Source organism: Tamandua tetradactyla, chromosome 12 (genome assembly GCF_023851605.1).
Source record: "Tamandua tetradactyla isolate mTamTet1 chromosome 12, mTamTet1.pri, whole genome shotgun sequence".
In the NCBI taxonomy this organism is placed as follows: domain Eukaryota; kingdom Metazoa; phylum Chordata; class Mammalia; order Pilosa; family Myrmecophagidae; genus Tamandua; species Tamandua tetradactyla.
The window spans coordinates 49,852,065-49,866,845 of NC_135338.1; the positions used below are offsets into that span (position 1 = coordinate 49,852,065).

Consider the following 14,781-nt stretch of genomic DNA (forward strand, 5'->3'; position numbering starts at 1 on the left):
ACTTTGATTTAAGAAAGAAAATAGGTACAAAATTACGATGAAAGTTACAGAGCCTAATACTACAGTGGTAGAGTTATCCTCGTCGATGAGCTGCTGTGGGTAATAATTAATAATTAATAAAAAAATTATTAATTATTTTTGTTAGAAATATGAAAAAAATGTATTGTATGACCTCGAGACACTCCTTTGAAATATCTGCAGGCACAGCAGTTCTGAAGAACAAAATGGACATCAACCAAACCACTCTCCTAAGAATCTGCTCAAGGAAAGCTCTCACTTTTAATTTTTTTTTAAAATTCCTCTGACCACAGCAGAGTATCCAGTTATCTTTCAGCAGCTCCTGGTACGCACCACTCGGTCTTCAGCAACTCAGACATATACAATGGCAATAATTTATCCTCTCTGCAGTAGTTTAGTCCCAGGTGGACCATTTAGTAATTTATTTCCATATGTAACTGCAGGGAGATTAATCAGGCTTCCAACTCGGAAGACCTGAACTGAGCTTTATTCCCTTAACAGGCAACTCTGGGAAAGAGGAAGTACACGTTTACACGGAAAACCAAGAATTCCTCTGAAAAAGTCTGTCCGACTCAGAGGAATGCCTTTACGCACGCGCGCACACACGTGCATACACACACACACACATTCTTGCCCAACAACTTGCTCCTTATGTCAGCTTGGAGGCTGGTTTTTTCTTTGGGCTTCACACAGGAGCAGTGTCTGATATAACTGCACACAGAATTATGCCCAGAAACGTAATGCCAAATCAGGTTCAGTTGCAGCCATGCTCCCCTCCCTCTGTGCAAGGTCAGAGTCTCGTATTTCTGAAACTGAAGAGATCTTTTCTGCCGTGGTGCTGCGCCCAGCTGGCCGGGCTGCACGGTGCCCAGGCAGGCACTGGAAAGTATGTGCTTTCTTTTTTCCACTCTTTTTAAGGGTCTGGACTTGACTGAAGTCAGCAGCTGCCTTGTCTGCAGAGAGGCACTGGCGAATGAATTGTTTGCATCACTCCCAGTCCCCTGGGTCCAGCCCTCAGTTCACTTTTGTTTTTAATTCTATCCCACTGATATCAGCCTTTAGCCAAGAGTCTTTAACGGGATTGCTGTTGGATGATGGTGTTTACATGGAGAAAATGAGCCAATCCAAACAAGGAGCGGAACTCAAGGGTTGACTGGTGATGGCAAAAATGGAGCCACCACCAGGAAGGCTCAGCAGGGTTGGGCAAGAGATACTGTCCACCCACGTGGGTCAACCCATCAACTGTGTGGCTTTAGAAATGTCACTTGACAGTTCAGGTTCCTACTGGCTCTAAAATCTCATGATGCTTCGAATGTGAAAAATCCAGCCATTCATCTGGGTACCATGTTTAGACAGTATCTAACATCAGGAAGTGGGGAAGCTTCTGAAAGTGGCTGAAATTGGTCCAGATGCTTGGAGCTGTGATTGACAAAGCCTTAGGAATCTCACTATCCAATAGACTGCCTTTTAAGGCAGAAAGAACACACATTTGAAGATCGTTCAACAATGTGCACCTTTACAAGGTTTTAAGAATTCAAGTAAATGAAACCGGTCTGTTCTAGGTATGGTAAAAGCTACAGAAGTACATAAGTTGTGGTCTTTGTCTTTAAGAAGCTCCTATCAGAGGTAAGGAGGTTCACAGTTATGGTAATACAATGGTTTACACGCTATAAGCAAAAACCAGAGGGTGGAGAAACCCTGATGAGGGCGAGAGGGGGGAACCTGTAAAGTTTTATGGAGGAGCTGAAATTTAAACAGCCCTTGCAAAGCAAAGATGGGTGGAAAGGCAGCTGGGCAGAGGGAGCAGCGAGAGCAAAGACCTGGGAGCTTCCTGGCATGGTCAGGACCCAATGTTTAGTGCCCTAGGGCAGTGGTCCAGGATGGCCAAGAAAAGACTGAGAGTGAGAAGGAGGCTGGAAGGGGACTGACAGTGAAAAACCCTAGATAGCTGGCTAACAATTGGCTCTTATCCCGTGGTCACCTGGAACCCTCCAAAGTTACCTGGCAACAGTTACTCCCTCTGAGCTATACCTCAGGAAGTTTATTCTGGCAATTCTATTACCACTTAAGATTGGTAATAAGACCAGTTGGTACCCTTCATTTTTTTCTTATTCATCCCATGCTGCCACTATTTAGGAATCCCTCAAATTTATTTTTTTTCTAAATCAATTTCCTGGCCCTTCAAATGGAAGCAATTGCATTTCCTACAAGTACTGCCAGGATTTTATATTCAAATACTGGTTCGGCCTAGGGCTTGGAATTGGTTTTAAATTTAGGTCTATGTGTTTTTCCATTCTTATGAAAGAGTTGAAATACTATGGCACAGACTTTTAATAAGTTTTACTTATTTATTTATTTTTACAATGGAAAACAGCTTTGTAACTGTGGCTCATGATTTAAAAAAATATATATATAAATCCTGATTGTTGGAAAGGAGTGCTCTAGCACGTTCAAGGAAACAAAATTGAAATAGTCACCCAAAATGTTTCATTGAAACATCTTGATTTCTGGTTAACGCCTTTACATTTTCAGGGTCCCTCAAATGTGGTAACAGAACTTCATGTAAACTCTTGTACTCTCCACACTTTTAAAAAATTAACCAAATAGAAAGACAGTGGCAATTAAATACAATACATGATCCTGGACTGGATCTACGAATGTAAGAGAAAAGGCCCAAAAAGATATTATTGGCGACATATGAAAAAAATTGGAATATAGACTGTAAGCTTTAAATCGATGTTAAATTTCTTGAACTTGATAACTGCCCTTAAGGTGGATATATAAGTAACTATCCTCGGATGTACATGGGAATATTAAGTGTTCAAGAAGCATGAACCTACTTGCAAATGTTTTAAAAGAAAGAGAGATCATAGATAGATGGATGAATAGGGGAATGGATAGGTAGCATGATATGGCATAAATGGCAAAATGTTAAAAGTTGGTGGACCAGGGTAGGAGGTATGTTGGAGTTCTCTGTGTGGGTTTTGTATTATTTTTGCAACTATCTCATAAATCTGAGTTATTTTAAAACAAAAAATGTACAAGTGAAATTAAATAAAACTCATACCAATGACAGGCAGTCCCTCTGCTTGGGGCAAGGGGCGGGGCCGTACACAGATGGCTCCATGCAGCTGTCACAGGGAGAAGCTGCCCATCCTGATACATAAAGGCCTATCCCAGGTAAGCTAGGGCACAGGGGAGTGGGTCTTTGCAAAGATGGGCTGGGGTCTCAAAACTCCACAGAGGGGAGAGTGAGAGAGGAGCTACCTTTGGCATGAGCTTACAGATGTGCACAAATGGGAAGCAACTTCAGCATCAGTTTCATTTTTGGAGTACCTTATTTAGAAAGGTGAACCATTTTTGTCCACTGGAATGTTGAACACCCCTGGGTTCAAGTCACTGATTTATAATTGAAAATCTGTCCCAGCCTTCCACAGGCCCAGATGTTCAGAAGCTCCAGAGTCCTCACAGTTGTTTTCTTAACATCTAATCAAATAATTACTGTGCAAAATAATGAGCAGGAGGTACCATGTGCATGTGAAAAAATAGTCTCATACACAGTCTCCTACATACCAAAAGAGTTGCATGTCTCAAGCCACTTTTTGTAAAAGACCATTTATCGTTAGAAAACTAATCCCCCTTAAATGAATAGATTAGCTTAAATTACCATGTCATTTTACATTCTCTTCACTGAAATGTGAATAATAAAACTATAAGGTAAACGTGTGCTTAAACTTAATAATGGGCATAAATAAAAATATTTTGACATTAAAAACTCAGTATAAATTGAACTACAACATACTTGAAAGCTCCCACAATCATAGCGTGCACATTGAAATCCATTAACCTAATACCTAGGCTGCCAGCATGTAAATAAATACCCATTTGAACACTTCTCTTCCTAAATTACTGCACAATTTGGTTGCAAAGTCACACACTTACAGAGTCGATCATCTTTACTTGGTTGCCCTCTAACCAACACTGAAGTCATATCAGGCTACAATGTGGCAGCGTAATATAAACACAGTTACCTGCAAACCAGACTAAAAAGTACGAGCAAATGTCAAAGACAAACCAGGGTCACCCCAGAAAGAAAAGAGATATTTATATAAGCATTCAGAAAAGACAATGGAGCCCCAATTTTGCTTTTAACTGCACACCCAAATCAACCTCTCTGCTCCACACTTGATCTTTTACATAAAAACATATAAAAGCAATTTCTACAATGATGTATTCAAAGATCTCAGTTGCCATAAACTCAGCAGCAGTTAAAGATTTTGTTGCAAATTAGATTTGCTCTAAGACTCAGCTATTTTCAAACCAAAGATTTCATTCCTTGCCCATTGCTAACCCTCCTCCAAAAAAAAAAAAGAAAAAGCCTCACTGACAATATCCTTCTTAAATATGTCATCTGCCAAGGCCATTTTCTTACCTTTGTAACTCACTCACATTTGTTTCATTTGATGATATTTACCCAAGCAAGGACAATTGTTTGACTGGAATCTTGCAACTTTCAACTTTGCCCAGATTTTTGCTGTCGTGAGGAAGGGGAACGCCGCAACCCCCAAACATTGCTCAGCTGAGCTCACATACATCTGAATCAAGAGCTATATTTTAAATTCTTTTACACTTACTTAATATAGTGCGTGCTGCCTGTCCACTGATGCGATATCAGAAACCTGCAAGCTACTATTTCTGCAACTGTGTCACTGTAGATAGTCTGAAACATGTACGTAGCTGTTGCCATGGAAACAAACACAGCTAGGGTAGAGTGCCACGCTGTGTTAATTCCTTCACCCATGAACCCCAGGGGAATGCTAACATTCATCTTCTTTCTCCTTTAGTCTCACACTGCTTTAATATATTTTTAACATTATCAAATCATGGACTAAATACCTATAGTACACCTCAAAAATCCAGATGGCTGAAATGAGCCATGGTGCCAGTGTAGCCTGCTGGGTGTCGGCTGAAGGTGTAGAACTGTGCAATGGATCCTTTAGCGAACTTCTCCTGGGAGAAAGGAAGAAGTTTGTTTCTTTCTTTTAAAATGGTATGGGTAGGACAGAAAAGGTGAGCATCTCGTCTCACTTCAGGAGCACCGTGTCGGGAATTTGCACCCGATTACAGATGCTACCAAAAATGTGCCTGCTCATTTCTGCGAAAAGGCAGGCGGCAGCCTTGCAAACTTTCTGAGGTGGATCCAAGCTAAGAGTTGTTCTCCTCCTTTCCAACTAGAGCTGCATTAGCGAGCTGTACATCCAATAGTTTTAATTAGGCAAAAGCATAAACCCTCAATAAGGGCTTCACCTGTCTCCACTTTATCTTTGTTCCTGAGCCCGTGGAAGAAGATATTAGAATGAGTGAGTGGGTAATGAGATGGAAAGCTGCTATTATTCAGAAAGAAATGTGGTTTTCCTCGAATCTGAAGATCCTCTAATTTGCTTCGAGTTCAAATCTCTGCCCTGATCAATGCTTGGACCTGTGGAGCAAGCCAAATTCTTTCATTACACCTGAAAAGCCAACACGTGTCGAGATTGGCACAGTGGGCCATCCTTCTATTACTCAAACCGATAAGCCACTTTAAATATCGGGGTTACACATCACTGTAGACAAAAGTAAGCCGTTTAAAATCTTAATTACATCCTATCCCTTGGGCTAGTTAATAATATTCAATCTGGATGAAAATGGCCACATTTTAGATTTGCATGCTGATGTGCTTCACTTGAACACAATTTCCTCACTGAACAATCAATTGTAGGCTTTAGCAGGGCAGAGCTGTGACCCTGAATTGGAATGTTTTGAAGAAACCACTACTTTATTTGCAGGATGATGGCAAAATTATCCCACAAAAGATGAGCAAAATTTTCCTATTATTTTCCTTAACTGGATTATTCTCGGCTGTTTACTATGATGATAATAATCAACACATCTCGAGGATAAAGCCAAACAAAAAACAGATATGTGCACTTTCCTGGAAAAGGACATGTGTCCCTTTTTCAAAAAGATCTCAAGTTAGGGTCCAGTATAAAGCCTCATCGGTGTACACCTGTAGGGCAGGTAGAGATGACCCTTCAAACTAGTCTTGACCAGAAGTTACACATTTAAGGAACACAGCCAATGCAGTCAGAACAGTACTTCCTTACACAGCCTTTTGCACTTCTATGATACTGGTGATACCAGGCATTTTCACATAGGTTCTCTCATTTGACTATCACAAGAGTTTCATGGATTCGTCTGGCTGGTGTCATCAATCTCATCTCACAGAAAAGAGCACTGAGGCTCAGAAAGTCAGTGACTGGCCCAAGGTCACACGTTAAGTCACGGGATCCCGAGCCTTCCCTGACCTAACACTCTTTCCACGGGCCACGCTGCCTTTAAGTGTGTTCACATACGCGGTTGGTGGTCAAGTGCTTACACTAATTAGAGTAAAAATACCTATAAAAGGAAAGACACTATCAATTTAGTCCATTTGAGGATTAGCTTTGGCTGGTGGTTCAGGGTACCCCAGCCCACCCATTCTCTTCACCCAACGGTAGGAGGTAAGAGCCCAGGCTTTAGGCTCACTTTAAACCCCACCCCCAAAGCGGGTCAGCTGAGCTGCTCACAAGGCCATGAGTCCCCCTTCCTTCCCAGAAACCCAGCCCTAAGCCTCTGGCATCCCTCTTCAGGCCTCAAAGGAGAGAAGGCGGCTGGGTCTACTTGGGTCCTAGAAGTGAAAGGGGATTGGAAGCAGCAAGAAACAACAATAGAGAACTTACTCTCCCTAAAGAAGTAAGCCATTCCTGATTCCAGAAGCTTCTTAACCACACTTAGGGCCACCAGATGATGGAAAGATAATTTAGTGGTGATTTAGTTATGAACCTCTTCCTTCCCCCACTGCCCTGCTTATAAAGCATTAAATAGATTTGGTCATGCTACATTTTGGTGAACGAGGACTTCCGAAAAGTGAATTTTTTCAGTCCACTGGGTATCTCCTAGATTGGCCTGGAGATATTGATGAAGTGTCAAAAAGCATTCCCCTGGGCAATGTTTTCGGGGTAACTTCCTATTAGGGCAGAAGGTAAAACTGAGTGCCTTTGAAAGGATACTCCAACTCAAGAGTCAAGGATTTGATTTGGGGAAAGCTTTCTAAAATAGATCGTAGAAGAAAACAACAAGTCGGGCAAGGGACACTGCACATGATTTAGCTTACTATAAATATTTTTCATGAGTTGGCTCCCATTATGAAATGAACCTCAATTCGCGTGCACATTGTAACATGGGCGCTCCCAGAAGCCACAGGAGTAAGAAGCAGGAGGAGGGGAGGACCCCACCCTACAGGAAAAGCCCCACACTACTGTGATTTGCTAATCCTTGTATTTACATTTTAATTTTTCTCTGGCCTCCTCCCACCGGCCCTCCTCAGTCAGGGATCAGCTGGTATATCTCACTGCACAAAGTGGCCTGCCCTCTGCAGTCCCCTCTCTGTTTTGATTCACATCTAATATGCCAGCCGCCGAGAAGCCAAATAATAGTTGATTAGAATTGTGTCTGAAATAAGGTGAGAAAATGTCCCTGGCCACAAAAGTGTGGACTTCTAGCTGTCTGTGGTTTTAGGTCAGTTTGCTTAAAGCCAGTTTACCTAATGAACAAATTGCCTATAATTTACAACTTTTTTAGTGTTTTTACAAAGGAGAATCTTTTTTTTTTTTTTGTCATCTCTTTGGCATTTTAAGATCTTGTCTTCTAAGGGTACACTCAGCTTGTTTTTAAGTTTCAATTTATGTTTAATTTTATAATTTTAATTCTTTTCCATTTTGAAATTAATTACTTTTTTTGGCGATGCTGGCAATGAATACAAAGCACTCAAAATGGATTTAAATTTTTGCTGAACTGGTTATTAGGCAAATCAGTCCAAGAACTGTGTTTTTTGTTTGTTGTTTTTGCTTGCTCTTTTTAGTGAGAAGAAATACTTTCTTTTTATTGAGGTAAAAATCTACATAACATGACAGATGAGTTTTTAAAAAAAGGATAAAAATAAACAAATAATAGGGGGAGATAAAGGGTAAAAATTGGGTAGACTGAAATACTGTGGGTCAATGAGAGGGAGGGGTAAGGGGTATGGGATGTATGAGTTCTTTTTTTTTTCTTTTTATTTATTTTTCTGGAGCGATGCAAATGTTCTAAAACTGATCATGGTGAGGCATACACAAACCATGTGATGATATGATGAGTCACTGATTGTATGTGTGTGGATATTTCTCAATAAAAATATATATTTTTTAACAGCAAACTTTTATAAACCCAAGCAAAGAAGTGCTTTTTATAAAAGTCAAAGTAGGAGGGAGGGTAGGGAGGAATTTGATTGGGAAGGAATACATGTATTGCTTTTATTATTCCATTTATTAACCTGGGTGTGGGTTATAATATAGTTCATAATAATTTTTCAACATATTTTATATTTATGTGGTATGTACTTTCTGTTATGTTTTATATTCATCACAATATTTTTTGGGGGGACGGCGTCCAACATTATATTTTGCCAAATAAGGATATTTTTAAAAATTGCTAATTCTTTTTGTTGTTCTTTGTTTATACTTTTTTAAATTAATTTTTAAATTAAAAATATATATATTACAAGAAAGAAACACAAACATTCTTAACATATGACCATTCCATTCTACATATATAATCAGTAATTCACAATATCATCACATAGTTGCATATTCATCATCATGATCATTTCTTGGAACATTTGTATCAATTCAGAAAAAGAAATAAAAAAACAACAGAAAAATAAAACAAAAACAGAAAAAAAATTATACATACCATACCCCTTATCCCTCCCTTTCATTGATCACTAGCATTTCAAACTAAATTTATTTTAACATTTTTCCCCCTATTATTTATTCCATATGTTCTACTTGTCTGTTGATAAGGTAGATAGAAAGAGCATCAGACACAAAGTTTTCACAATCACGCAGACACAAAGTTTTCACAATCATGCAGTCACATTGTGAAAGCTATTATCATTATACAATCATCATCAGGAAACATGGCTACTGGAACACAGATCTACATTTTCAGGCAGTTCCCTCCAGCCTCTCCATTACATCTTGGATAACAAGGTGATATCTACTTAATGCGTAAGAATAACCTCCAGGATAACCTCTCGACTCTGTTTGGAATCTCACAGCCATTGACACTTTGTCTCATTTCACTCTTCCCCCTTTTGGTTGAGAAGGTTTTCTTAATCCCTTGATGTTGGGTCTCAGCTCATTCTAGAGTTTTTCTCAATTCCTTGATGCTGAGTCTCAGCTCATTCTGGGATTTCTGTCCCACGTTGCCAGGAAGATCCACACCCCTGGTAGTCATGTCCCACATAGACAAGGGGAAGGTGGTGAGTTTGCCTCTTGTGTTGGCTGGAGAGAGAGGCCACATCTGAGCAACAAAAGAGGTTCTCTTGGGGGTGACCCTTAGGCCTAATTTTAAGTAGGCTTGACCTATCCTTTGTAGGGTTAAGTTTCATACAAACAAACCCCAAGACTGGGGGCTCAGCCTATAGCTTTGGTTGTCCACACAGCTTGTGAGAATATCAAGAGTTCAACTTGGGGAGGTTGAATTTTCCCCCGTTCTCACCATTCCCCGAAGGGGACCTTGCAAATATTTTTCCACTCACTGATTAAATCACTCTGGGATTCATCAGGGCATCACTCCGGACAAACCAACAAAATCTCATGTCCTACCCAAGGTTCCATATATTTATGTTGTTCAACCAACTATCTACATAAATTATATTAGGAAATGCACTAGTCAAAATATAAATTTTGTACCAAATAAACATTTTTTTGCTCTAGCCTCACATAAGTTGAAATTTTAAAATATTAATTACCATCTATTTTCAGCACCCTGCAGTAATGACATTCCTTTGCTCTTCCTCATGCATAAACATTTTTTTAATTTGTACATTTAGTCACTATCATTATACACTCCAGGCACTCCCAGACTATACCATCTCAATCTTTATCATCTATCTCTCTTTGTGATTTCATTTATGGCCCCAACCCTCCTCCCTCTATCATTCTCACATTCAGCTTCATTCAGTGTTTTAACATAATTGTATTACAGTTAGGTAATATTGTGCTGTCCATTTCTGAGTTTTTATATTCAGTGCTATTGCACAGTCTGTATCCCTTCAGCTCCAATTACCCAATATCTTACCCTATTTCTATCTCCTGATGGTCTCTGTTACCAACAAAATATTCCAAGTTTATTCACTAATGTCAGTTCATATCAGTGAGACAATACAGTATTTGTCCTTTTGTTTTTGGCTGATCTCACTCAGCATAATGTCCTCAAGGTCCATCCATATTGTTACATATTTCATAACTTTATTCTGTCCTATAGCTGCACAATATTCCATCGTATGTATATGCCATAGTCTGTTTAGCCACCCGTCTGCTGATGGACACCCTGGCTGTTTCCATCTCTTGGCAACTGTAAATAATGCTGCCATATACATTAGTGTGCAAATGTCCACCTGTGTCCATGCCCTCGTGTCCTCCGAGTACACACAGCATATAGGTGGGTCCTGTTTCTTAATCCATTCTGCCAGTCTATGTCCTTTGATTGGGGAGTTTAATCCATTGGCATTTAGTATTATTACTGCATGGGTAGTACTTTCTTCTATCATTTTGCCTTTTGGATTTCATATGTCATATCTAATTTTCTTCCTTTTTATCTTTACTCACATTCTTCCTTTCTACACTCTTCTCCACACCTCTCTCTTCTGTTTTTTCATATTTGTCTCTAGTGCTCCCTTTAGTATTTCTTGCAGAGCTGGTCTCTTGGTCACAAATTCTGTCAGTGATTTTTTGTCTGAAAATGTTTTAATTTCTCCCTCATTTTTGAAGGACAATTTTTGCTGGATATAGAATTCTTGGTTGGTAGTTTTTCCCTTTTAATAGTTTAAATATATCATCCCACTGTCTTCTCATCTCTATGGTTTCTGTTGAGAAATCTATACATAGTCTTATTGGGCTTTCCTTGTATGTGATGGATTGCTTTTCCTTGCTGCTTTCAAGATTCTTTCTTTCTCTTTGACCTCTGACATTCTGATTAGTAAATGTCTTGGAGTATGTCTATTTGGATCGATTCTCTTTAGGGTATGCTGCACTTCTTGGATCTGTAATTTTAAGTCTTTCATAAGAGTTGGAAAATTTTCAGTGGTAATTTCCTCCATTACTTTTTCTCCTCCTTTTCCCTTCTCTTCTCCTTCTGGGACATCCACAACACGTATATTCATGCGCCTCATATTGTCATTCAATTCCCTGAGTCCCTGCTCATATTTTTCCATTTTTTTCCCTGTATTTTCTTTTTCTTTTCAGATTTCAGATGTTCTGTCCTCCAGTTCACTAATCTTATGTTCTGCCTCTTGAAATCTACCATCATAGGTTTCCATTGTTATTTTCATCTCTTCTACTGTGCCTTTCATTCCCATAAGTTCTGTGATTTGTTTTTTCAGGCTTTCAATTTCTTCTTTTTATTTATTCCTTGCCTTCTTTATATCCTCCCTCAATTCATTGGTTTGGTTTTTTATGAGATTTTCCATGTCTGTTTGTATATCCAGAATTAATTGTTTCAGCTCCTCTATCACATTTGAATTGTTCCTTTGACTGGGCCATAACTTCAATTTTCCTAGTGTAATTTGTTATTTTTTGCTGGCATCTAGGCATTTAATTACCTAATTAGTTTATTCTGGAGATTGCTTTCATTCCTTTTACCTAGGGTTTTCTTGCTGGATGAATTTGTTGTCTCTCTATTCTTTGACACTCAGTTCAGCTTTTTCTGGATCTCTAGCTTAGGTTTTGTTTAACAGAGGAGACTTTTTCAGTTCTTGTTTTCTTGTTTCTTGCCCTGCTTGCATGGTGCCTTTTCCCCCCACCCTTAGGAGTGTCTACTTAGGTATTATAGACCCCAGCCAGATTGTCCCAGACCAAACTGACCTCCTATCAGGAGGAAAGAGTCACCTGCATTGGTTTTCCCTGAGGGTGAGACCCAGCAGGATGAAAGACTTTCCTGTGAAGTCTCTGGGCTCTGTTCTTCTTATCCTGCCCAGTATGTGGTGCTTGTCTGCCTGCAGGTCCCACCAGCATAAGATGATGCGGTACCTTTAACTTCGGCAGATTCTCCCTGCTGGGGGTGTGGTGGAGACAGAGGAGAGGTTGTAGGCTGGTTTGAATGGCTTCAGATTACCAAGCCCTGGTGTCTGAATTCCTTAAGGGAGGTATTCCACCTGAGTTGGGCTTCACCCCTCCCCTGGAGAAGGTACAGGCTCCAGATAAGCCCCTCAAACGAGCTTGTTTCTGTCTATGCCTGGGGCAGTTGCAGCCTGAGAAGCCCTGCCGCTGTATGAAAAGGCAGTCAAGCCTCTGTAGAAACACAGCCACAAAAACCTCTGTTTCCTTTCTTTTTTTTTTTTTCCTTTTTCCATCAGCCCTGCCCCCTTGCGCTGGGGCAAAAAAAAAAGCGGAGTGACCTCCGCTTTGACCAGGTTCACCTGAGCTGGGGGCCTATTTTTAAATAGTCAGAATTTGTTAAATTAATCCCACAATTGGCGTTTGGTTGGGCTCAGCCCCTGCTGCTGGTAAAGTCTCTCTCCTTTCCCCTCTGGGAAGCAGCCTGTGGGGGAGGGGTGCTGGCCACCGCAGCTTGGGGAACTCACAGTTCTGGGGGGTCTCGCAGCCAGTTCAACTGGTCCAGACTGGGATACACTCTGTGTCCAGTCACTGATGTGGCTCCAGCAGCTGTTCTGTACTGTTTCTGGTTATTTAGTAGTAGTTCTGGAGGATGAACTATAACATGCACATTGCTAAGCCGCCATCTTGGCCCGGAAGTCCATCACAATATTTTTAATGTTAAAATATTTCAATCCCATGCCTTCCTCTGAAATTCACTGACATCAAAAAAGTTCAGGCAAATAAAGCTGACTAATTTCAAAAAAATTCACATAACATAAAATTTACCATTTTAAATATTTTAAAGTGTACAATACAGTGACTTCTAGCATATTCTAAATGTTGTACAACCAACACCACTATCTAATTATGGAACACTTTCATCACCCCAAAATGGAACCCCATATCTGTCAAGGCGTCATGCCCCATTACCTCTTTCGCCAGATCTACTACTACTAATCTGCTACTGTTTTGTAGCAGTGCCTATGGATTTGTCTATTCCGAACAGTTCATATAAATGGAATTTCTAGTTTCTTTCACATGATATGTTTGCAAAGTTCCATGTTGTAGCGTATATCAGTAAATCATTCCTATTTATGGCTGAATAATTTCCTTTTATATGGCTATGCCATATTTTGTTTATCCATTCTTTAGTTAGTGGACATTTTGGTTCTTTCCAGTTTTCAGCCATTGTGAAAAATGCTGCTATAAATACTTGTGTATGACTTTTTGGTTTCAATTAGCCTGGCTATATACTTCAGATTGGAATTACTTAGTCATGAGGTATAATAATCCTTTTAGTATGCTGTTTTATTCCATTTCCTAGTACTTTGTTGGGGATTTTTCTATATATACTCACTTGGGATATTGGTCTGCAGTTTTCCTTTCTTGTCTTTGGTATCAGAGTAATATGGGCCTTCTAGAATAAGTTAGGAAGCATTCACTCCTCTATTTTTTTTTGGCAGAGTTTGAGAAAGTGATTTTTTTTTGTTTGACAGATTCACCAGCAATTTGGAAAATTTTACTGATTCTATCTCTGCTATAGGCCTATTCAGATTTTGTAATTCTTCTTCTTAAGTCAGTTTTGGCAGTTTGTTTCTAGGAATTTATCCATTTCATTTAGGCCATCTAATTTGTTGACATGTAATTGTGTATATTATTCTCTTATAATCCTGTAAACATCAGTAGTAATGTTCCCACTTCATTGCTGATTTAAATAATTTGAGTTTTCTCTTGTTCTTGGATAATCCAGCTAAAAGTTTGTCAATTTTGTTGATCTTTTCAAAAAACCAAATTTTGGTTTCATCGATTCTATTATTTTCCTATATCTCTTCGCTAATCTTTATTTTCTTCCCCTGCTGGCTTTAGGTTTCCTCTTCATTTTCTCGTTCATTAAGGTCTTACATTAGACTATTGATTTGAAATCATACTTCTTTAATGTAGACATGGCTTTAATTTCCCTCTAAGCACAGCTTTTGCTTCACTCTATCAGTTTTGGTATATTTTGTTTTCATTTCCACTCATCTGCAAGCATTTACTAACTTCTTTGACACATTAAGAGTATATTTTTTAACTTCCACATATTTTTCAATTTTCTTTCGATTTCTAATTTCATTCCATTGTGGTCTGAGAAAATACTTTGTATGACTTCAGTCTTTTAAAATTTATTGATATATTTTGTGTCCTAACATGGTCTATCCAGGAGAATGTTCCATGTACACTTAAGAATAAGTATATTCTGTTGTTTGGAGTGCTCTATATGTTAGGTCTAGTTTGTTAATGTGTTATTCAAATCTTCTACTTCTTGGTTGACCTTTTGTTCAGTTGTCCTATCCGACAGAAAGTTGGACTGTTGAAGTCTCCAACTACAATTGTTATTTTTCCCTTCACTTATGATTTTTGTTTCATAGATGTTGGGACTCTGTTAGTAGGTACTAGACGTTTATAACTGTCATTCTTGGTGAATTGAACCTTTATCTCTTACAGCAATTTTTTCTTTGAAGTCTTTTTTGTTTGATATTAATATGGCCACTTCAGTGCTCTTTCA

General features: G+C 39.2%; 1 protein-coding gene across 4 annotated transcripts in view; it reads right to left on the minus strand.

Moving 5' to 3' along the window:
• FOXN3 (forkhead box N3) overlaps window positions 1-14,781 on the minus strand; it is a 413,410-nt gene that overhangs the window by 303,719 nt on the left and 94,910 nt on the right. Inside the window, exon 1 of one of the 4 annotated variants that reach the window (XM_077123291.1) lies at window positions 4,451-4,634. The exons of the other annotated variants lie outside the window; for them this stretch is intronic. The gene's annotated coding sequence lies outside the window, so the exon portion shown is untranslated. Of the gene's footprint in view, window positions 1-4,450; window positions 4,635-14,781 lie in introns of those variants that run through there. 4 annotated transcript variants of the gene reach the window in all.